Consider the following 22,662-nt stretch of genomic DNA (forward strand, 5'->3'; position numbering starts at 1 on the left):
ATAGTTTGAGAAGTGATTAATATATAAACACAACTAAGGTGGATTTCAGTTCATTGTGGCATCAATGGGCAATTGGTAAGGATAAACAGCCTGCATAAACAGAACCACTTTAAATAATTGCTTACAAAGGAGAAAATAGATATACAGTATTTAGAAAAGGGTTTGGAAAAGCCTGTGGGTTGAAGGAGGGTTTTAGGAATATACTGAATATGTTTGAATGTTGATTTAAAGGATTAGTATGAGAGAGGATATAAAGGCAAGAAAGGGAGAAGAGTATAAGTAGAATGACACTCTTACAGAGGCAGAATTGGTTGGAATTGGGTACAGGAGGAGATGCTAGTCTTGTTCATGAAGAGGCTCTCTTCCTTAATTGTAGAAGGAAGAAAGAAGAAAATGATGGACTAATTACCAATAAGCAGTAGACCTTGTTAGTGTAAGAATGACTGGGATTAAAATTCTTGCAATCAATGTAATAAATGTGGACTCTCTAGCCAGTTACTAGCCATTTGATTTTAAGCAATTTATTTAACCTCTGGTTGATTTAGTTTTCACATCTATAACATACTGATATTAATGTTACTCATTTCATTGAGTTTTAATGTGAAGATTAACTGAGCAATTACCTTATAGAAGACTTGGCTCAGTGTCTGCATAGAGGAAGCACAATAAATGTTTGCCATTGTTATTAGGTTATTATAATTTTAAGTGCATATTTTTTGCTTTTGGGGGGGATATATTTCCCAATCTAGCCTTTACAGTTTTGGAAGTCATAGCAGTTACAGTCTTGATTTGTAAAAAATTATGAAGATGTAAACTCAATCACGTCCTGGTAGTATTCTCAAACACTGTATTTGGAGGTAGTCTGACTTTTGTTAACTCTTGGATGATTTGGTATCCATTTGAAGATGAAAAATATACTGCTCCAAAACTCATCTCAAAAACTGATGGAACTGGTTTATCTGATGTCTCATCTTGTTTCTGAATCTAACATCCTATGATTTTATTCCATGTAAAAATACATGGTTAGTAAAATAGAATACAACATTATATGAACAAATTTCTGCCTTTCTTTCCCAACACAGCTATCTCATATTCTTTATCTCTGATGCATATGATTATGCAAAATCTTGAACAGTCTCTTCTTTAGGCTTTGATGCATACTCTACTTTGATATGATTATGTAGCTATATATTATTTATTATGCTTCTGTATGCTATTTCATGCTGAATGAAAAGTAGAGGCAAATAAAATGTCTGCTCAATTACACTGAAATAAGGGGCAAACAAAATAAGAAGATATGAATAGACAGCTCAAAATGTTATTTCTGTGGTCAATTTTTGTATTCTTTTAATTGTGTTACTAGTTCATTTAGTAAATATTTTCAGGAAATTTTGTGTTATGGCACCTTGATAGAAGTGGGGGAGCATGTAATGATTTACATATTCCAGTTACTATTATAATGATTTAAGTTGTTAAGTGTCAAACACTTTATACTACTTTTCACACTTACTATACGTTTAATATCTATCACAATGCAATGAGGTAGGTAGGGACATCCTTAGGGGAGAACCTAATACACATCAACGAATTCAATAAATCTATGAGCTAGTCTTATTTTTATTGTTCTTTAAAACCTGAGATTCAAAGATACAATGATTTTAGTCTGGGATTTTTCATTTATGCAACATTGAGCAAGTTGGTTAAATATTTTAGTCTTAACTCTCTCCTCTAGGTTAGATGAATGACCAATAAACTACTAGGTATTCTCTTTCTATAACATTGTATGTTGTGGACCACACTTACTTCAAACAACATCCATTCATTTTTTTTTTTTTGAATATTTTGGTTTGTCCTGAATTTGCAAGTTGACCATATTACATGGATAGATTCTGAAATTTAACTATCCTCAATTTTCTTACTATCAGTAGGTATTTTTGAAGACTAAATTAGTTGAAGATTGGAGCAGCCCCACTTATCTGAAGCAGCTCTTGCCATCTATATGGGATAACTTGGCTTGAAATCTGATAGATGTACCAGCACAGTACTTGGCACTTGGAAGGAAAAATTATTGGTGGTGATTTTAGTTCTCTAAAAAGTTCTGAACTGCTGAAGGTTTTATATTTTTCTTTTATGCCTTGGATTGAGAAAGTGGCTAGAGAAGTAGTTTTGGACTTTGAACATAAAAATCCAATGTAGAAAGTGGACTGGACTGTAGGGATGTTCTCAATGTCCCTGAGATCTAGATCCTCAGAACCCGATGAGTGATTGGCCCTCTTTTTTTTTTTTTGATAGGATAACAGTGGTTTTCTTGGATTTCAATAAAGATGGGAATTTGGTTTAGTTTATAAATTTCTCTGGTCTCTAAATATCTGTCCTGGGTTGACAGTTCTTATATATCAGTATAGTTCTTATATGTTAGCTGTGGACAAGCCTTTGTTTAACTGTAACTTTTATTTCAATTTCCCATTTACTTGTTTTTATCCACCACTGAAATTTAAGACCCATGATGGCAGTGATCATATCTCTCTGATGTGCTGCTTTATTCCTGTCATCTTCTTCAGTACCTGGTGATAGGAGCCTTTTAGTAGGCAATTATTGGGTCAGTATAAACCAAGACTATACAATAACCTTAGCTAAGTTATCAAAGAGATTTCAGCATTGAAGGGAATGTTGATTTTTTTATGGATGGGGAGGTGGAGACTCAGAGTGATGACGATGCTCACCATGAAGAAAGATGTGTCCCTGTCTGTGTTGCCAAAGAAAAGAACACATTTTCTTTACAAATACCCAGAGCATATAAAATTGGATTACTGGATTTCAATTCCACATTTTTAAGGATTCATAAAAGGAAAACCAACCAGACACAGGGCTGAACCAGCAAAATATCAGGCGATTTTAAATGGTAGTTGAGAAAGTGTTTGGGGAGCATTACAGCAGAAGGAAAGGAGGTGGTGCTGGTTGAGGATTAGCTGAAGCAGCCAAGGGCATTTACAACGTGGTTTTGGCTGATGCAGCAAACACAGCTTGAACCAAAGTCAAGGACAGGGGAGGGAGGCAGGGGCTTAGAGAAATTGCTGTACAAACCTCCAGGCAGCTACCGACAGTGAGATCAAGACATGTTTTTACTGATAAGCAGGGCCAATGCAAAGGTCAGAACTTTGATCATGAGAAATTTTAATTACTCAGATATTGATCAGAACACCTAGGAACCAACTACAGAAGCGAAAGTTTGAGAACAGGGCTGGATTTCTTAGATTCACACTGGGGGTCTTGACTGCTCCTCCTTGCTGTGGCCAGTTGCTATTCTAAACACATCCTAGGAAAAAAGCCAACTATGATAATGGGTTAGACTTTGGGGAATGGCAGTGACCGCAATATTATTAGACTTTAAATGCTAAGTGGAAGAAACATTAAAGGAAGTTGATTTTGAAGGAACGTGTGGAAAGCCCTAAGGACCTTTGATGGAAATTTTATAATGTAAAGGGGAAGAAGAGAAGAATATTTAAAGGTGAATTGAAGTGCTTCTTCAAAATCAATAAAGAAAATTAAACCTCCTTAATGATCTCAGACCAATAATACAGTTTCAGAGCCAGGATCTGGCCCCATATATCAGGTGTCTCGCTGGCCTTTGGAAATTGCTTTTGTGACTTTACACATGTCTGGTTGAGTGAATGGGCTTTTATGTGGACCTTGGTTTTAGTGGGTAGTGTGATATCAACAAAGATGCCCTAATTTATGTTCTCAAAATCTTTTACCTGGACTTTGAAATGTCCCCACAACTGTGCTCTCTTTCCCATGCCTTGCCTCCCTTCACATATATCTTCTGTAAAGACACTAGCTGTTTCTAAAAGACAGATTTGATAGTTTAATCCTTTGTTGAACTCTCATTGTCCTGTATGGGGAAAACAATTGTCTTAAATTTGGTGTTCACTTACTTTGATCTCATTGTTTGCTGCCTTGCCCTTATATGAATCCTGCACTCTAGCCATTCTTAAATCCATTTTATTTTGGAATAATCTTTTATAAAAAAAACTTTTTACTTTAGAATGATCTTAGATTTATAGAAAATCTGCAAAGATAGAATAGGGTTTACGTATACCTCCACCTGTTTTTTCCTATTCTTAGCATCTTGCATTACCATGGTAGATGTCAAAATTAAGAAACAAATATTGGTACATTACTAATAATTAAACCCTATGCCTAATGTGGATTTCACTATTTTCTACCCTAATGTTCTTTTTTATTCTGTTCCAGGTTCCTGTCTAGGATACCACATTGCATGTAATCATCATGTCTCCTTATTCTCCTCTGGTATGTAACAGTCGCTCAGATTTTCCTTGTTTTTTTTTTTTTTTTATGATCTTGAGAATTTTGAGGAGTTAAGAGTCAGGCATTTGTAGAATGTCCGTCATTTGGGTTTTTTGATGTTTCTACTGTATAATTGTACTGGAGTTATGGATTTTTGAGAAGAATGCCATGGAGGTGAAATGCTCTTCTCATCACATTATATCAAGGGGAACATGCTATCAATATGACTATCACTGTGATATTAAGCTTGATCTCTTTGTTTGCCAGGTTTCTGCACTATAATGTTACAAGTTTTTCCTTTCTATATTCTTTGGAATTGAGTCGCTAAGTCAGCCTACATTTCAGGGTGACAGGAAGATTGAGCTCTGCCTCCTGGAGGTAACAGTATCAACATATATTATTAGGTATTCCTCTGTAAGGGTAATTCATCTCTTTTAACACATTTATCTTTCTTATCTACTTGTATAGTTATTTATTCATGTGTTTATATCGGTATGGTCTGAGGGATATTTATTTTATATTTTGAGTTACAATCCAGTGCTACATTATTTATTTTGTTGCTCCCTGTGTTCCAGCTTTGGCCACTGTGAGCTTCAAATGGTTGGCTCAAATTTTTAATACCTGGATCAGTAAGGACTCTTTAGCTACAGCATTGAACTCAGCTTAGGCCTTATTAAGCCAAAAAGGGGAAGTTTATTAGAAGGACATAGGTGCATCTCCCAGAACCTTTGAGCTTGATTACAACTGGGCTTCACAAGGACTGAAATGCATATTTGGAAGGTGGTCAGGATGTGTACTTCCATCTTCTGCTTTCCTGTCTGTGTCTAGTTCATTTTTTTCTCCTTCTATAACCTCAGGCCACATAGTGGGACACAGATGCTATTTCAGAGTTACTTATTTCTTGTGTTAAACTTACAGCCATATAGGGAGAGTGTCAGGACTTTCTTAAGATTCCCCATCAAATTTATTTGGAAAAGAACTTATATTTGCCTAATTTAGTTTAACCGGTTTAGGAATTATGGCCAAGAGTATGATCTGGGTCATGGAGTACAAAGTTGGCTCTAGGAGTTCACACTTGTGTCAATATCATAGGTGGGGAAGATATTTGCCAGAGGAGAATGGGTTGTTTTGAGATTGCCAGACACTACTAAAGCATCCACTGTAACCACACGTGGCCTTTAGAATGCTGTTTCTTCTACCTTAAATACACCTTTCCCTTTGGTCTGTGCAGAAAGCTCCACATGAAGCAGGATTTTGAGGGATATCATCTCTGCCCAAGTGCTTCTCTTAGTTATACTCTCGTCTGATCACCTATATTATTTTATTAATAATAAATACACCTATTATTCATCCTACAGTTATCTATTCACCAGATATTTTTTCTCAACATTCTAAGCCTCATGAAAAAGTTTTCTTGTGTAGTTTATCTTAACATCTCTAAGATATAATACAGTTTGTAACACATTATAGTTTCAGTAAGTGGATTTTGAATGAATAAATAAAAGTGTATTAGTAGGATATGTATTAAATTATGGCAGGGCTGAGGGCACTGAAATTAAAGTGCAAAACTAATGAATTTTTGTTAAAAACATTAATAATGGATGATAAAACCATTAAGAAGATAACTTTCTCTCTGCCACTCCCCACAAAGAAGCCCTAGAAAACAGAATGCCTTAAAAGAAAACCACCACTCTTCAGTAATGAGAATAATTGGGGAGATCCAAAAGCAAGTAAGCTGAAAAAAATTTTAAGAGATAAGTGGAAGTGAAAGAAAAAAAAAAGCAGTATTAATTTTCAGGGCCTAATTCAATCAGCAAGAAAGGATTTCTCAAATGTATTTGTGGGAGACAGACGGTAAAGAGAAAATTGGTTTGCTGAAAAATGAGAATGGGGAATTAGAGACATAGGCTAAGCAAAGGGAAATGTGTTCAACAGCTGCATTTTGCTTTAGTCTTTGCAAATCTAAGGGGAGATAAGGAATTGCTTGGAAGAGAAACCATAGCTCTGTTTTAAAGTAGACAAGCCAAAGCTGAGGATGGGTACATGAGTAAGAAGAGGAAGGCGGTTCAAAGTCTACCAACTCTGTCTAGGCTCATGAATTCATGTTGGAGGCCCTCATCTCATACTTGGTCTTGTTTGGTTTCTAAGTTTGCAGTCACATACCTATAATCCAGTGCAGTTTTAGGAACTCCACTTGGAATTCTCAACCTACTATTATTTTACCTGGACAAAAATGTGGCACTGGAAAGAGTACACATTGATGAATCAGAGGGAGGGACTGGAATTCTGGCCTTGTATTGGAGATAAGAATTTTGATTACAGTAGCATGTCTTTTTAAATTAAAATTTTGACAGAAGTACTTAGTTAACAAAATCCTATGTGGTAAAATGAGCAATAGGTTAAGAAAGAATTAAGGAGAATACCTATACTTAAGAGAAAAAGACAGAGGAGATCCATAAAAAGACACTAACAAAGAATAGTCTAGAAGGTAAGAAGAGAAAAATGAATGTCACAAAGAAAGGAGAGTCTTCCAAATAAAAGAAAGTGGTTAGTGAATCAAATACTGCAAAGATTAAGCAAGTTTGGGTTTTTAAAAAGTCCCTTGCAGAAGAACAGACTGGGTATTGCTAGAGGAGAGGTGGGTGGGGGAATGGGCTGAGTGGTTGATGGGCATTAAGGGGAACACTTGTTGGGATGAGCACTGGGTGTTATAGTTAAGTGATGAACCACTGGGTTCTACTTCTGAAAACAATGCTACACTGTATGTTAACTCACTTGAATTAAAACACAGAACTTGCCACCAAAAAAAAAAAAAGTTCTTTGAATTAAATATTAGCATATCCATTCCATTTATAGAATATTATTTTGTTTTTATTTAATTTTGTTTTTAATTTTTTTAAGGTTTATTCATTTTTGAGAGACCAAGTGCGAGCAGGGGAGGGGCAGAGAAAGGGAGAAACAGAATCCAGAATCCGAATCAGGCTCCAGGCTCTGAGCTTTCAGCACAGATCCTGACATGAGCCTCTAACTCACAAGCTGTGAGATCATGACCTGAGCCAAAGTCGGATGCTTAACTGACTGAGCCACCAGGCACCCCTATGGACTATTATTTTAGATTGTCTTTCCAAGAGATACATGACTTTCCTTTGATTTTCATTATTTTAATTTTTATTGAAATAGCCTATATTTTCTGAGGTCCAAACAACAATATTTTTGGGATACAGTTGCCCAGATAACATTACTTTTTTTTAATGTTCATTTTTTTATTTTTGAAAGAGAGAGAGCATGTGTGCACGAGTGGGTGAGGGGCAGAGAGAGGGGGACAGAGGATCCAAAGTGGGCTCTGTGCTGACAGCAGAGAGCCCAAGATGGAGCTCAAACTCACCTGAGCTGAAGTCAGATGCTTAACCAACTGAGCCACCTAGGCACCACAGATAGCATTTTCTTTTTAAGTAACATTGTATTTTTAAATCTTTAACATAGTTTTGCTAATTTAATTTTTCTCAATTTACCACCAACCACTTCTTAAGGAGACAAGCTGGTGATTTATGATTCTCCTCCCAATCCCTGTTCCATAAAAACGTTATCAGTGGTGATTTTGTTCTTTGGGAGGATGACTTTTGAACTAGATGAGCAATTTGGATTTTGGATGGAGGAAGTTTTTTATTTAAACCTTGGTTCTGTCATTTCATATCTATAGGTTCTTGGACAAGTCATTGTATCTATCAGAGGCTTATTTTTCTTATTTGTACATCTAGAAAATGGGCCTAATAATATCTGTGTCATTGAATGGCTCTAAAGATGCATGTTAAAATGAATGTACAACCAAAGATATTGGTTTCTTTGTTGCAACATAAGCTTATATTTAATTATTTGTAGTTCAAACGAAATGACTTTTGGACAGATTAATTTTCTCTAGGTTAAAAGGTGATGTTCAGTCCATGGTTCAAGAAGAAGTCAGTGTCTTAGCATATTCTTACATTAGCCCAAAGCAGTCCCTGAACTGAACTATTTGTCTTGGGTAAATAGCAACTTAAGGTCATTTTCTCATTTTGTGCAGGGTCTCTACAGATTTCCAATTACACTTACACAGTTATCTTAGACTCCCCCCAATTAAGCAATATCTTGTTCTATAGTTAGTCCTCAGAAAACATTGAACACCAGAAATTGAAATGTCTTTGAATTGTCATTTCTGCAGGGTTCCAGAGAAACAGTGGGATTATTCAGGCAAATAAATATGAGTTGACTTTCATTGCCTCAGGCTTTGCTTTCACCATCTGTCATTGACTGTCAGAGTTAACTTGTCCATCACCTTCAAGAAAAGGAAGGTCAAAAGATACCTGCTTCAGGCAGAGCCTTGATTATATTATTACATACCTGGACCTTTATCACTGACTTCCTGACTCCATATTCACACTAGATACCAGAATGTTGACTATAGTAAATGATGGATTTCTTCATTTATTTTACAATTCTTAATTTGATGACCTGCTACCTGCAGGACTATAAGTTCTTTTGTAACACTGTCTCCTATAGAAAACTCTCTCTGACCTAGTTGCCCAACTCTGCTCCTCTGCCTCCCAGAAAGTTTGACTGAGTTCCTCTCAGTCTTCTGTGCATACCCTCTCACAGCACTTATTCATCCGATTGTACTTCATATATTTTCATGACTGTCCCCTCTGCTAGCTATGTCAGCCTTGAGGGAAGGTGTTATCTTTATAACCTATGTGTCTATTTCCCTGTGTTCAAAATACCTGTATTGGAGTTGTCATGCATTAAATATCAACCAAATGACTCAGGGAATGCATAGGGTCATTATTTGACTTCTGATCCTATGATATTTGATATTTCTATGATTGCACAATTTTCATTTTTAATGCAAACATCAACAGGAATCCTTCACTTCGTTCAATACTCTCTTGGTTCAACAGTAAACTTTGCTTTTTTTCTACCCTTTTCAACAGATGTACTTTGGAAACACATATTCATTTTCACATTACTCTAAAATGATTTTAAGATACTTGTGTACTAGAATCATTAAGGTCTCTGCCTAGCTTCTAAAAGAATCTGTTTGGGAACAAGGCATTTGAAGGTTGAAGATTCAAATCAAATATTACCTTCTTCTGTAAATCTTTTCTTGACTTTCCAGGAAGTGTTAGACCATTAATGAACTTTATTCATTCCCTCTTATAGAACTCAGCTTGTCATGGTTTAATTCATCTGTTTTTAAGGAAGACACAGATTGAGAGCTCCCGGAACAATATCTTTCTTATCTATATTTTATTCCTTATGCCTAGTTGAGTGTCATCTGCTAAGACTTTGCACGTATTATTCCCTCTGGAAAGAACACTCTATTCAAAGCACTGTAGCATTGCCACCTCCTGTCCTATCCCAGTACTGATGCAAACATACACTTCACCGAGTAATCCCGAAGTATCCTTTCAATTTTACCTTTTTCATATTTTCAGAAATGTCTTATGACTGCCTCCACCCCTCATCCCACATTGTTGTATTTATCATATTGTATTTAAATTTTCACTTCATTTTTCACACTAGCCTATGAGCTCTTTAAGGTCAAGGACTTTGTCTTGTTCTCCTCTGTGACCCCAATGCCTAGTTTAAGCCTATGCATAATGTATAGTGAATAAAAATATTTTAAAAATAAACATACCACTGTGCCATTTCTGGACATGTATCTAGTCATTATTGCCAGAGAGTGAATCCTTCCAACCAATTTTGCCTACTGGTGTTCATCTCATATCTATACCTAAACTTAATTACGTGAGTTAATTGCTATGGAGATTTTTAGAGAGACTTTATAGCTATTGTCTTGGGTTAGGGCTCAGTGAGTAATAATTTGAACATAATAGTTACGTGTTATGAACATAATAGTTACATTACTACTATAGATTGGGTTTTGGGAGAAAGTTTATTAATCCTAGAATTTTCTATGGCACAAGAATGGCTTTGTAGAGTTGTCTTTCCCTGAGGGGATAAGTAAGCTTACAGAAATTTAGTTCCAGAAAGTTTAGGTAAAAAAGGTACAGTTGTAAAATGCCACACAGACTGTGTCCACTGTTTCAATGATTTTGTGTGTGTGTGTGTGTGTGTGTGTGTGTGTGTGTGTGTGTGACAGGCTGAATGAGGGCCTCCTGAGAAGTACGAAATGTTACCTGTGTTATGAGTAGAGGCTTTTAAATAACAGTGATAAGGGTTTCTTATTTTCTATTGATCACTTGTTTCCTTATAATCAAGCTCTCCATCAACCCAAACAAGGTGTCATTATACTCAGTTCCCTATTGATTATTGTTGTTTTGATGAGATCCTTAGGGAAAATATTAGGTAGTGGTTCTTCAAAATTGAGAACCTAATTAGCAATGTTGATTTAATACAGTTGTGAGTGAATACAGTTTTTAGATCTACCTCCTCCATGGCACATTTTTTATGCCAGTCTACCTGAGCTCTCCCTTTTATCTCTCTCACTTTATTGATCCCTTATACCTGTCTTTTTTTGAGTTTTTACCAAATGTAAGCCTTTTTTCAAAAACTCAAACACTATCTGCAAAAAACTTAATGAATTATGAAAGTAAACAAATAATTTCACCACAGTTCAGGAAATTTTGATGGAGATCTGTACAAAATATTGAGAAAGAAAAAATAATTCAGTCCATCTGAGAAGGAGAAAAATGGACAACATCCTCCCACCAAAAAACTCATATACAAATAAACAATAACAAAAACAAAGATTCTTAGTAGAAATTATCAAATAGTAGTTCACTAAGGTTGAAGAAATAGGGTATCTTAAGAAAGAATCACAGTTCTCTACAGGTGATCATATAGTCTTTTAAGGGAAATAGACATTTGTGTTGTCTAATATGGTGGCTAGTAACCACATGTGGATATTTGAATTTAAATGAGTTAATATTAAATAAAATTAAAAATTTGCTTTCTCAGTTACACAAAGTACATTACAAATGCTCAATAGCCACACAATGCTATAATTTTGGACAATATAGATATAGAATTGTTCTAACCCCACAAGAAATTCTGTCATTACCAGTGGTCTAAATTTTAATAATTGTGCCAAGGGTAGAGGGCATATTTTGGAGAAATGGCTTATAATTCATATTTCTTTGTGAGAGGAGAAGCTAAGATACATTATAGTAATTAAATAAACAGCTGTCATTGATTAAATACCTAGTGTGCTTCACATTGATACATATTTCATATTTGATACAAATGTTAATATATCCACTTATGAAAGTAGACATTGAAGTGCCGAGAAGGTAAGTACCTTTAAGAGGTCACTTAGCTAGTGAACGGGTGGAAGGAGAAGACCGGGCCAAAAGAGAAGGGTATTTAAGAAGTTTGGATTGTGTATGTTAGACAGTGGGGAACAAATGAGTGGTCTAAGCAAGGAGGTGATATCATGGGAGTTGCACTTGAAGAAAAGTATCCTTGTGGTGGTGGATTGGTGGATGGTATGTCTTTGGTCAGGGGCTTAGTTTTCATCAGCTGTCTGAGATTAGACCTCAGAATATTTAGAGTTCATTGAGTTCTCTGTAAAACCCAGCTTGGGAGTATCTTCCTTTTTTAGGTTATATCAAGAGAAAAGCTAAAGTGTGGGCATATCAGGAAAATACCAAAGGTTATCACACAAGCATGAGTAGTTTTTAGGGTACAGGAAACTCATGCCTTAGAAAATGTAGTCATCCAAGACATTTATGGCTTGTAAAATTATTTATATACATGTATATGTTTATAATTATGCTCATACTCCCAAACACATACCCACTCACCTCTTCATGTATATATTGTATCATAACAACTACTACTGTTAAAAGCAGAGGCTTTATTTTGACATGTAAATTTAGTGACATTTTAGTATTCTTAGCTTTATCTTTTCATTAATTCATTGAACAAATATTAATAAAGGCCTACTGTGCTAGGTAACAGAGATGAAATGACAGTTTAGTTTATGTTCTAGTAGAAGATACAGAAAAGAAATCATGCAATTGCAATACTTGATAAGTGCTACAATGGCAATTTGTTCCCTTGCTGAAGCATAAACCTGAATGCTGGGCTGTGAATTACTAAGATAGTGAATGATGTTAGTCTATCACATCTCAATGCAGCTGAGTTGTTCTCTCCTTTTCCTTATATACTTATAAATTCTCCTAAGGTTGTAAAAATGTTTTATTTATGAAATATTGCTGACAAGGGAGAGATAAAACCTTAGTAAATGTTGAAAACTGTGGTTGAAATTTGAAGTTATGCCAAGGAACTCATTACACTCAATATAAATATAATTTGAGGTAAAGGAGAGAGCCTGAAAAATAATCTGCAGGTATCCCTCGCTTTTTGAAATTTCACGTTACATCACTTTGCTTTTATGAAAGACTTACATCAGTATCAGTTTTTGCTAACAAAGGAATCTAAATAGGATTTTCACTTTTATGAAAAAAGACGAAAAGCAAAACGAGCATTTCGTGTTAGTTTTGCAGCTGGTTGTTACACAGTCAGCACACACTCTGAACACTGAGAATGGCACCACCAAGCTCCTTCCCTGGGAACTACAGTCAGCATCTCAGCCTCAATCTGTCCTAGCTTTGAGCTGTCTGTGAACCCCTGTGCTTTATCTCTGTTTACTATGTGCATCCTTTAGCAAGGTGTGTCCTAAGGTATCAGAAAAACCTAAGAGAGGTTATTCTGGGGGTCCAGGAATTTTCAAAAAAATTTTCCATATGAATTACTAGTAATTGCTTCTTCACTTTATGCCATTTTGGCTTACAAAATGTTTCACTTGGAACACTCTACTTTGAGATAGCAGGGAAAAGCCATATTTATAAGTTTACTAATTTACAAAGATTCTAGGATGTAGGTATGTAGAACTCTCAAGATAATGTCAAGGATCTACTGCAATAAAGGCAAATGAAAAGTCACTCTTTTTAGTCTTCTAAATACAGGTCATACAAGAGATTACAGTGGAAATACCATGATTATGATGATGATGGATTTTACTCTTGAGGATGTCTAGATACTACTGGCTTAAATATACTATATGAGAATTTCTTCTCTGGGTCTGGCCAACTATTTGGACATTTTACCCAAATAAATGGGTATAGGTCCCTTCTGATATTAGTCATTGAGTTTTGGAGGATTTTGATACAAAGCAATAATACATTGAAATGCTTTTTTTTTAGTACAAATACAGAAATCTGCTTTGATTCTGCTATTCACATATTATGAAGGATTCTGGTAAAACCAGTCATACTTTTACATTGACCCTCCATAGATAATAAGTATTAACTCTGGAAAAAAAATATTTTATAAAAGGAAAAAAAACTTGTGAAAGAATTGTAGAGCAACCAAAAGCAGAGGCATACTAGAAGAGTGCCCACCCTTGGCAGAAGGGGACAGCACTAGGTGAATTTCACATTTTTGTGGCTTTTAGCTTGAAAGATTGCCTCATTCTGTTCCATGTGGGGCAGTGAAAACCTATAGTCTTATTGGTGTCAAAACCAGAGGGCAGACCTTTGTAGCAACGTGGATGGAACCGGAGAGTGTGATGCTAAGTGAAATAAGCCATACAGAAAAAGACAGATACCATGTGGTTTCACTCTTATGTGGATCCTGAGAAACTTAACAGAAACCCATGGGGGAGGGGAAGGAAAAAAAAAAAGAGGTTAGAGTGGAAGAGAGCCAAAGCATGGGAGACTCTTAAAAACTAAGAACAAACTGAGGGTTGATGGGGGGTGGGAGGGAGGGGAGAGTGGGTGATGGGTATTGAGGAGGGCACCTTTTGGGATGAGCACTGGGTGTTGTATGGAAACCAATTTGACAATAAATTTCATATATTGAGAAAAATTAAATAAATAAATAAATAAATAAATAAATAATAAATAAATAAATGTAAAAAAAACCCTAAAGAGTAATAATTGGATTGGAGGCTGATTATAAGATTATGCTGTTAGTTTTGACATTTTATATTCACTTCAGGCCTCCTATATTATGTTTTATTATCTGTGTTACAGAATATAAATAAATGTGTTTCATTATTTTCTTGGAAAAAAACAAAAAACAAAAAAATACCCAGAGGGCAGAGTTCAAGGCAACCATAGCTAATAGAAAGTGAGGGGGATCCTGGAAAGGAGATAACCAGAGAGAGGTGACCACAATTTGGTGTTTAAACTACACAAATCTCTGGCTGAACCTTGAGTCATATCTGTGTACAGCAGACTCTGAGAATCCTCATTAAGGCTAAAATAAGAACAATTGCTTACAAAAAAGTAGGCAGAGTTTGCAGTTGAGTTCAGCCAAGTTAATTGGTTCTAAAACATACACAAACACACAAATATAGACACACACCCAATAACACCCTTCAGAAAATAGAACTGGAGCATACTATTATTATTCATAATTCATATTATTCATAATTATGAAATAACCTGACATATTAAAACATAGAAAATATTATTTATTCCGCAGAGGGAAAAAAATAACCAATCAATGCTCCAAGATGACCCAGATATCGTGATTAATAGATAAGGATTTCAAACCAGCTGTTAAAGATTGAATTGCATTCCCTTGAGAAAGATATATTGAAGTTGTCATACACAGAACCTCAAAATGTGACTTATTTGGAAATAGGGTCTTTTTAGAAATAATCAAGTTAAAATGATATCATTAGTGTGGGCCCTAATCTAATATAACTGATGTCTTACAAAAAGGGGAAATTTGAACAGACAGGCATACAAAGGGAAAACACCATGTGAACATGAAGGCAGAGACTGGGGTGATTCATCTATAATCCAAAAAAAAAATGCCTAAGATGACAGCAAAGCACCAGAAACCAGGAGACAGACACAGAGCAGATTCTTCCCTGTAGCCCTTAGAAGGAACTAATCCTCTTGACACCTTGAACTGTGAGACAATACATTTTTGTTGTTTAAGCCACCCAGTTTGTGGCACTTTATTACAGCAGCCCTTGCAATCAAATATACCTGCTATCATAACTATGCTCAGAGATGTAAAAGAAAATATTGAATGAAAAGATAGGAAATTTCAGCAGAGAAACAAAAACTATCATAAAAGAATCAAAGAGAACTGAAACATATAGTATCTGAAACAAAATGCAATCCCTGGATGGGATTAATAAGAATGGAGAAGGCAAAAATTCAGTGAATTTAAAACTGTAATAATAAAAAGTATGTAATATGAAGAACAGACCAAACAGTTGAAAACAAATGAATAAAGCATTAGGCCCAGGTAGGACATGTCTCAGCTCTAACTTAGATGTAAAGAGGAATTCTAGAAAGAGAGGATAGAATGAGATAAACAATACCTGAAGAAAGAACAGCTAATAATTCAGTATTTTTGATGAAGGGCACACAAGAAACACAGTGAATCTGTCATAGTAAATACAAAAATAAAATAACTGTAAAAACTAATAAAAATAAAATATAACGAACTTTTTGAAAACAAATTACAGAGGAAAAAAATTACATATTGTATACAGAGGAACAATGAATCAAATGATGACTGACTTCTCATCAGAATCGATGGGTCCCCTAAGATAGTGGGAAACTATCTTTAAATGACTGAGAGAAAGAAAATAATAAAAGTGATTCTAGAAAATATCATTGATAATATTCTTAAGAATGAAGCAAATAAATACAATTTCAGATAAAAGAAAACTAAGAGAATTTATTGCCATTAGTCTAGCACCAAAAGTGATGTCAGAAGAGTTTCTTCAGACTGAAGGAAAATTATGGTAGTTGGAAACACGTCTTTTTAAGAAGAGTTTGAGGATACTGGAAATGGTAAATATACAAATAAATATGAAAGACTTTAATTTCTTGATATATAATTGCATAAAATTGACAACATTGTATTGTTGACTTATAAAATATGTAACATATACAAACTTTATAACAGAAAAGACAAAGAGGTTGTAAATTTAACTTTATGTTAGTTTTCTACATTTGATGTAAAATGATACAAAATTAACTCTATGTGGAGTGTAAAAAGTTAAGTATGTATAATATAATCTCCACAACAACCATTATAAGATAATACAAAGAAGTATAGCCAAAGGCAATAGATACATTAAAATAAAAAAAAAATCATTAAATGCAAAGTAAAGTAGCACTTGTGAAAGTATCATAATACATAGAGAAGTTGAATCACTATGTTATATGAAACCAAGTTACTTGAAACCAAGTAACATTGTATGTCAATTATACTCAAAAAAAAAAAAACTAAAAAATAAGGTAGAAAGGTAGTAGCAATGGAACAACAGCAACACAACAAAGAAAACAGATTAAAAAATAGAAAACCATGCATAAATCAAACCATATCAAAATACACTGGGCAGTAATGAACTAAGAACTCCAATAGAGATTGTCAGTGGATAAAAAAGCAAGACCTAATTAAATGCTACCCACAAGAAATACATTTTAAACACAAAGATGCAATAGGTTAATTAAAAGAAAAAAGATATACTTTGAAAATAATAAGCTTAAGAAGGCTGAAGTGGCTATGTTATCTCATATAATAGGCTCTTGAAATAACATATCGTACCAGAAGCCAAGGGAGATATAATGATAAAAGAGAAAAATCTTATCAGGAAGATATAACAATTGTAAAAGTGTATGTACCTTACAAAACAATTTTGGCATTCATGAGGCAAAAATTTACAGAACTAAAAGGAAAAATAAACAGTTTCACAATCCTTGCTGGAGATTTTGACATCCTATCTTCAGCAGGTGATAGAATAATTGTATCAAAATAATCAGTTGTCTACAGCAAAATGAACCCATGACAGGCCACAAAAATGTCTTGATACATTTAAGAATATTGAAAACATATATGTTATCATCAATAAAAAAAGATGGTTTTTTGAGTGTTGAGTTTGATAAGTTCCTTATAGATTTTGGATACTAACCCTTTATCTATTATGTAATTTACAAATATCTTCTCCCACTCCGTCAGTGACCTTTTAATTTTGTTGATTGTTTCCTTCACTGTGCAGCTTTTTATCTTGATGAAGTCCCAATAGTTCATTTTTGCTTTTATTTCCCTTGCCTCCAGAGACATGTCTAATAAGAAGTTCCTGCAGCTGAGGTCAGAGTTTGTTGCCTGTTTTCACCTGTAGGATTTTGATGGTTTCCTGTCTCAGATTTAGGGCTTTCATCTGTTTTGCATTTAATTTTGTGTGTGGTGTAAGATAATGGTCCAGTTTCATTCTTTTGCATGTCACTGTCCAGTTTTTCCAGAACCATTTGCTGAAAAGACCATCTTTTTTCCATTGGATATTCTTTCCTGCTTTGTTGAAGATTAGTTGGCCATATATCTGTGGATCCATTTCTGGGTTCTCTATTCTGTTCCATAGATCTGTTTTTGTGCCAGTACCACACTGTCTTGATTATTATAGCTTTGTAATACAGCTTAAAGTCTGGAATTGTGATGACTCCAGGTTTGGTTTATTTCCTTAACATTACCTTGGCCATTCAGGTTTTTTCTGGTTCCACACAAATTTTAGGATTGTTTGTTCTAGTTCTGTGAAGAATGCTGGTGTTATTTTGATATGGATTGCATTGAATGTGTAGATTGCTTAGTAAAGACATTGTAATAATATTTTTCCAATCCATAAGCATGGAATATTTTTCCATTTCCTTGTGTCTTCTTCCATTTCTTTCATAAGCTTTCTATAGTTTTTAAAGAAGATGTATGTATGACATACATACACACATATATATACACATACAATGGAATACTACTTGGAAGAATGAAAGAATGAAATATTGCCATTTGCAACAATGTGGTTGGAACTAGGGTGTGTTATGCTAAGCAAAAAAAGGCAGAGAAGGACAAATATTGTATGATTTCACTTATATGTGGAATTTAAGAAACAAAACAGATAAACAGGGGAAGGGAAGGGAAAATAAGATAAAAACAGAGAAGGAGGTGAACTATAAGAAACTCTTAAATACAGAGAACAAACAATTGCTGGAGGGGACGTGGGTGGAGGGATTGGCTAAGTGGGTGATGAGCATTAAGGAGGGCACTTGTTGGGATGAACACTGGGTGTTCTATGTAAGTGATGAATCATTGAGTTCTTACTCCTGAAACCAATACTGCACTGTATGTTAACTAACTTGAATTTGAATAAATTAATTAAAAAATAGAATTTCTAAATCACTGTATTGTACACCTGAAACTAATATAACACTGTATGTTAATTATACTTCAATTAAAAATTAAAATTAAAAATTAAAAAAATAAGAACAAGATGGTTAGAAAACACCCAAATATTGGCAGATTAATGCTTTTGTAAATCATGAATTAAAGAAGAAATCACAAGAGAAATTATCAAATAGTTTGAACTGAATAGTAATGAAAATACAATGTATCAAGTTCTATGGTATGTAGCTAATCGGGCTTTAGAAGGCATTTTAGGTCTTAAATGCTTATATTAGAAATTTGGAGAGAAATCCATTGTTTTAGATGCTTCTTTGACGTAAAAAATATCTGTAATAAATGATTTAAAGTTTAACTTTAAGAAGCTAGAAAAAAAGGGCAAAGTAATCTCAAAATAGGTAGCAAGAAGGAAATAATAAAGAACAGAAACACATGAAACCTAAAACAAACAATAGATGAAATTAACAAAGTTGAATCTTCTGCATTAGCCTTCCCTTGTTAGAATTTAATAATACAATCTTGCTGGCACCTGAGTCTGGGAAGAGAAGTTTTCCAGGCTCCTGAAATCTGTGAACAAGGGAGAGTATAGAGGGCATAACTCGTCTTGAGGACAAGCAGATACATGTATCAAGAGAGCAGCCATTTCAGTCACAAACTCTAGTCTGGTACAAACTCCAGCAGCACATGGACTCTGTTTTGAAATTATAATTTCTTCAACCTTTAGTGCAGTATTAGGCAATACAGACCACTGACTACTTAATGAATGGGTGGGTAGATGATAATAAGTAGGATTGTTGCCCTCAAGGTCTCCCATTGCATACGCTATCCTGGGTGAGAGGAACAAGACAAATGTCATGGTCCTGGGAAACGTGTGTGTGTGTGTGTGTGTGTGTGTGTGTGTGTGTGTGTGTGTGTGTATTGTTAACTGATTGTGAGTTTCAAATGTGGATCTTCTTTCTTCATGTTTTTTGCCTTAATAGTGGTTTATATAATTTAACAGAAGATGTGACATTTCTATTATTACCAAGAAATGTTAAGTGGAAAGATATTCTGGGAAATAGGCTCTTCATAGGTAATCAAAATTACATGAACCCAAGATGTCCAAGTCACTAATTATAAAAAAGAATATAATTTGATTCAAATATATTACTTTGTAATTGGAAAATACAGACTGTGGTAAGTCTGAGACAGTAAAATCTTCCTACCTTTTTTAGGTGCTGTATCCATGGAACAGTCATTTGTAACAAATTTCATTTGACTTTTTCATTTTCCAGAAAGCCACTTACCACAAAGTAATAGGTTTTCATTTTTGTCAAGGAAATGTTTCATTTGTGATAGAATATATGTTATGTTGTATAAGTTGGGGACATTCAGGGAAAGCAAAGTGACATGTGATTTCAGACTTGAAAAAAATATTGGTAAGAATACAACATAAGATTTATATTCTTAACAAATCTTTACATGCACAATATAGCTAATTATAAGTACAGTGTTGTACAGTGGATCTCTAGAACTTACTCATCTTACATAACTGAGGCCTCCTGTCCTTTGCTTAGCAACTCCCCATTACTCCTATATCCCCATGACATTGGTCTTGGCAATAATTTCATTGGATATGGCAAAAAAAAGCAAAAAATTAGACAAGTTGATTACTTCAAACTAAGAAGCTTCTGCACAACAAAGAACAGAGTGAAAAGGTAGCCTATGGAATGGGAGAAAATACTTGGAATCCACATACCAGATCAGGGGTTAATTTCCAAAAGATCTAAATAAAAAACTATTACATCTTATGAGCAAAGAAAACAAAATAAACAAGAAAACAAAAACACTAATAACCTCATTTAAAAATGTGTTAAGACTTGAATATACATTCTCCAAAGGAGACATACAAATAGTGAACAGATATATGCAAAGATGCTCAATGTCACTGTTCATCAGGGAAATGCAAATCAAAACCTCATACATGTCAGGATGGCTATTATCAAAAAAACAAAAACAAAAACAAAAAATCCCAAAGTATACAACAGTGTTGGTGAGGATTTTGGGAAATTAGGACTCTCTTATAATGTTAGGAAAGCAAAGTGGTCTAGTCATGATGGAAAATAGTGAAGAGGTTCCTCAAAAAATTAAAAATAGAACTACCATATTATTTGGGCTTTGTTAAACTAAAATTTTTATTTTGAGATACTTATAGATTTATACACAGTTGATGAAATAGTATAGACAGTTCTTACATACCCTTTACTCAGTTTGTCCCAATGGTAACAACTTGGCAAAACTATATCACAACCAGTACATTGTCATTGATACAGTCAAGAAACAGTATTTTTTACCACCACAAGGATTCCTCATGCTGTTGCTTTATTTTTAATGTTTATTTATTTTTGAGAGAGGAAGAGTGAGTGTGAACAGGGGAGGGGCAGAGAGAGAGGAAGAGAGAGAATCCCAAGCAGGTGCTGTCTGCACACAGCCCAACATGGGGCTCTATCTCATGAATCCTGAGATCACGACCTGAGCCAAAAACAAGAGTGAGACACTTAACTGACTGAACCACCCAGGTGCCCCTCATGCTGTTGTTTTATAGCCACACTTATTTCTGTCCAGTTCCTCATACTTTTATGTGCTGACAACTGCTGTTCATCATTTCTATAATTTTGCCTTATCAAGAATTATAGAATAATGCAATATGTAACCTTTTGGGATTGACTTTTTCACTCAGCATAATTCACTGGAAATTGTCCCAGGTTGTGCATGTCAATAGTTCATTATATTTTATTGCTGAATAGTATTCCATTGTATGAGTATACTACTGTTTGTTTAACATTCACCCAGTGGAAGGATATCTGAGTTGTTTCCAGTTTTTAGCAACTGTGAATAAAGATATAACAAACATTTATATACAGGTTCTTGTGTGAAGTTTTTTTTTTTGTATTGAAGAGTAGTTGATGAACAGTGTTACATTAGTGTCAGGTGTATAACAATAGTGATTTGACAACTCCATACCTTATGCTATGCTCACCACAAGTATAGCTAGTGAACATAATTCTTGATTCCATTGGGATGAATACCCAAGAATGTAATTTCTGAGTTACATGGTAGTTGCATAATTGGTTTCTAAGAAAATGGTAAGCTGGGACAGCTGGGCAAATCCGTCAGTTACACATCTGACTCTTAGTTTTGTCTTGGGTCATGATTTCATGGTTTGTGAGTTTGAGCCTTGCATTGGGCTCTGCACTGAGCATGCAGAGCCTGCTTGGGACCTTCTCTCTCTCCATCTCTCTCTGCCCCTTCTCTCTCTCTCTCTCTCTCTCTCTCTCTCTCATTCTCTCTCATAATAAATAAATAAAAAAGGAAAAAAAAGGAAAATGGTAAACTTTTCAAGAGTGGCTTTGCCATTTCAAATTCTCAAAAGCAGTGTTTCAGTAATCCGGTTTTTCTGCTTCCTCACCAGTGTTTGTTGCAATTATTTTTTTCTTTTAGCTCTTCTGATAGAGCTATCTCATTGTGGTTTTAATTTGCATTTCCCTACTGGCTAATCATGTTGCATATTTTTCATAAGCTTATTTACCATGTGTGTTCTCTTTTTTGCAGTGTCTACATAGGTCTTTTGCCCAATTTCTAATCTTTTTTTTTTTTAATTTTTTTTTTCAACATTTATTTATTTTTGGGACAGAGAGAGACAGAGCATGAACGGGGGAGGGGCAGAGAGAGAGGGAGACACAGAATCGGAAACAGGCTCCAGGCTCTGAGCCATCAGCCCAGAGCCCGACGCGGGGCTCGAACTCCCGGACCGCGAGATCGTGACCTGGCTGAAGTCGGACGCTCAACCGACTGCGCCACCCAGGCGCCCCTCTAATCTTTTTTTTAACTGTTGAGTTTTGAATGTTCTTGACATACTTTAGATCCTACTCCTTTTTGAATATGTGGTTTGCAAATATTTTTCTCCCAGTCTGTAACTTGTTTGATAAGCTTTTAAGAGAATCTTTCACAGAGCAGAAGTTTTTAATTTTCATGATGTACAATTTATTGTTTCCTTTTATAGATTGTGCTTTTGGTATGAAGTCTAAGAATTCTTTGCCTAGAACTTAGCAATAGATTCTGAAAATATTTTGTTACTATTTTTTATAAAAGTCTTTTGTTTTTACATTTTTC

The 22,662-nt window shown here is 34.8% G+C and overlaps 1 long non-coding RNA gene across 1 annotated transcript in view; it reads left to right on the forward strand.

The window, feature by feature from the left end:
- The first annotated feature begins 4,252 nt into the window (after positions 1 to 4,252).
- LOC125176013 (uncharacterized) overlaps positions 4,253 to 22,662 on the forward strand; it is a 525,938-nt gene continuing 507,528 nt past the window's right edge. The window contains exon 1 of the long non-coding RNA XR_007156099.1: positions 4,253 to 4,311. This is a non-coding gene — a long non-coding RNA (uncharacterized LOC125176013). The remainder of the gene's footprint in view (positions 4,312 to 22,662) is intronic.

This window comes from Prionailurus viverrinus, chromosome D1 (assembly GCF_022837055.1).
Source record: "Prionailurus viverrinus isolate Anna chromosome D1, UM_Priviv_1.0, whole genome shotgun sequence".
Lineage (NCBI taxonomy): Eukaryota > Metazoa > Chordata > Mammalia > Carnivora > Felidae > Prionailurus > Prionailurus viverrinus.